Genomic DNA, 2,855 nt, shown 5'->3' with positions numbered 1-2,855 from the left:
CCTTTCTTTTCTCTGTAAACACCGAGGCGCACCAAAGCCTCCATTTTCCGGCAAAACATGACTACAGCACCACCACCACTCGCTCCATCTCACAGAACCACTATCACTCACTCTGTTCTGTTCAGGAGACACAGGCGAGGCCTTTCACTGTGCACTGGCTCCTGCCACTGTTCGTCGACTTTTCCTATGAGACTCACCTCTCCTGACCTCGGTAAGCCACCCTTACACTCCTCCCTTATATTTTCAATTTGGGACTCGAATTCAAGCTTACATGTCTTTTAGTTTTTCATGCTTCTTTCATCCAATCATCATAGCCCTCTCCTCTCTGTCTCTTTATAAACAATTTCCAATTGGTTTTTAGAGAGAGAAAGTGGCAGCAGCAGCAGTGGGAAGGAATAAGGACTATTCTTGTCTCTGTGATCGTCTCTGCCCTTCGAAGCTCTAGGGTTTGGCTTTGGCTCTGTTAGTTGTTGAGGTAGTTATTAATCCGTACTTTGATTGTAATTTTTTTTTTCAGTATTCAGTAAGTTTGATCAAATGCGTTTCTTTGGACTTGCATAAGTTGTGTATAAAATTGCTTTAATCATCTATTGGGTTCCTTTTGTATTATTGAGTTTTGGGTTTTGCTAGAAATTGTATAAAATTTAACCAAATTGCATAAATTATTGAGCTTTTGTTTCGTATTTTTATGGCTACTATGCTAATTAGTTCATACCCAAAAAGGAGCAGAGAATTAACTGTTCTAATCAGTAATTCCCCACTCTGAGAACTTGAGACCTTGGCTTGCACTGATATGCATTTCCAATGTTTTAGATTACATTGATCTGTATTATTTTAAAGTATATATAAAGATTAGTTTTTAGGTGTATGCACTAAATATTGGATATATGGTATTTTCAGGTTCTTTGACATCCAATTGCATATAATCTCAATTTTCTCATGCAATTTTTGTCTGAGCTTCGGAATCGTTGAAAAATTTGTCTAAATAATTAATTGATTGAAATGGCTGTTAGTAATGAATGAGGTGTTTACTGTTTTTTGGTGTGTACAGAGCGAAAGATATGTTGTTAACAAGGGCAAAAACAAGATGCAGTTTGCTGCATATAGAAAACAGAGGTTAGTTTGATTCCAACTCCTTTTCTTAGTTTATTTGAATCAGAAATTGGTAAGTTCAAGTCCAATTTGATGATTTCTGGCAGATTCTTTAATCAGTGATTTTCTTAACCCTGATTACACGTATGAATCCTATTTGATAATGAAATAACATAGTTATTTTAGTTATAGTAAGGATTAAAAGCTTTCTTTTATCTGTCCAATTTTTCCAAACTTAATAAATTAGGTTAGTTTTTAATACCTTTTTTATACTGCTCAATAAAAAATTTGTTAATCATTTTATTACATATAAAATAAATTTTTTCCTTTTTACATTGCATTTTAAATCTTTGCAAATAACTTGATTCAATATTGTCATATGGTATACATATTTCTATGCTAATGAGCGTATCCAATTTAGTTTAGTTGAATCAAATGTTGATAAACTTGAGTCCAATTCGGTCATTGGCTGCCAAACTCTAAGATCACTAATTTTGGCAATCCTAATGACACACATCAGTCCCAATTAACAATGAAATCACATGGTTGTCATACTTATAGTAAAAACTAAGAGTTCTTTCATCTCTCCAGTTGTCCAAAGTTAACAAAGTAAATTAGTTTTCTATACCTTTTTCATGCTGATTGGCTAAGAATGTGTGTATCATTTTCATACATGCCAAATAAGATTTCTGCTTTTTGTAATCCATTTCTAATCTTTATAAATTAATTGATTTAGTATTGTTATATAGTATATAAATTGGCATGTTAAGTGTATCAGTCTGTTGTTTTAACAGTTTTATTTTTTAATTAATCACTTTCCTTTCTGTTATATCTTTGCATTTTAAATTGAAGTTATTTACTAGAGTAATTATGTTTGTTTGATTGTAGGGATCCTATTGAAAAGCAATGAAGAAGAATTGAATTATTCTATTGCAGAGCTCAGGATAAACTACGCTTCTTTACCAGAAAAATTTACGAAATAAGAGTTGGATAAGATGGTAAGTAAGTGGGTTTGGTATTCAATGTGGCTGTGTTTAGTTAATTTCTGTAGAGTATTAAATGCTTGAATACAAAGACTTTTGGCCTTCTTTGAAGCCCAAGTGATTCAGATTTCAAATTTATGTGTACATTGATAAGTGTGGGTGTAGACACCCAATATGATTCTTACATGGTGTTGCTATGTGGATTTTGACGGAATTATATTGGGGATTGTCCAAATTTTGGTTTAGCTGCAGATGAAGCAAGATCAAAAGGTTATAAATTAGAGGTATAATTTAATTTTTATATTTGATGCATCGTTGGATTAATGAATATAGTAGGAACATTGACTTGGAGTATGTGCTTTCGTTCATTTTTTAGAATGGAAAACTGAATTTGTGTTTTTATGAGTGTGTATATACTCAGTACTTATTTTAATTACAGTGGAAGTGATTGAAAATTATCGAGAATTAGTAAAGTTTACACACCGAAAGAAATAGATCGAAAATAGCATTATTTAGTAGTAAGGAAAATTAGGGTTTCAATTAAAGGATGGCAGGAGGAGGAGGAGGAAGACCTTTGGGGCAAACACCAACTTGGGCAGTTGTCGATATTTGTTTTCATTTGGTTTTGGTTTTGATCCACATCAAATATTTCATTCATTTAATTGGAAAGGTTTCCTTTCACACGTAATTGGGTTAATTTCATCTTATCAAGTCACTTTCGGGTTTATTATGAATGTGAAATGAATTATTTTGATTAAATTTGAATTGCAATCCTTGCAG

General features: G+C 32.5%; 1 long non-coding RNA gene across 1 annotated transcript; it reads left to right on the top strand.

The window, feature by feature from the left end:
• On the top strand, nt 1–1,117 carry LOC139193618 (uncharacterized). Its single transcript, XR_011577966.1, has 3 exons — nt 1–211; nt 362–475; nt 1,052–1,117. It is a non-coding gene; the product is annotated as an uncharacterized lncRNA (long non-coding RNA).
• Nucleotides 1,118–2,855: the final 1,738 nt, after the last annotated feature.

This window comes from Malus domestica, chromosome 17, assembly GCF_042453785.1.
Source record: "Malus domestica chromosome 17, GDT2T_hap1".
In the NCBI taxonomy this organism is placed as follows: Eukaryota; Viridiplantae; Streptophyta; class Magnoliopsida; order Rosales; family Rosaceae; genus Malus; species Malus domestica.
The sequence above is the reverse complement of the archived record's forward strand: the minus strand, read 5'-3'. Positions and strand labels throughout refer to the sequence as shown.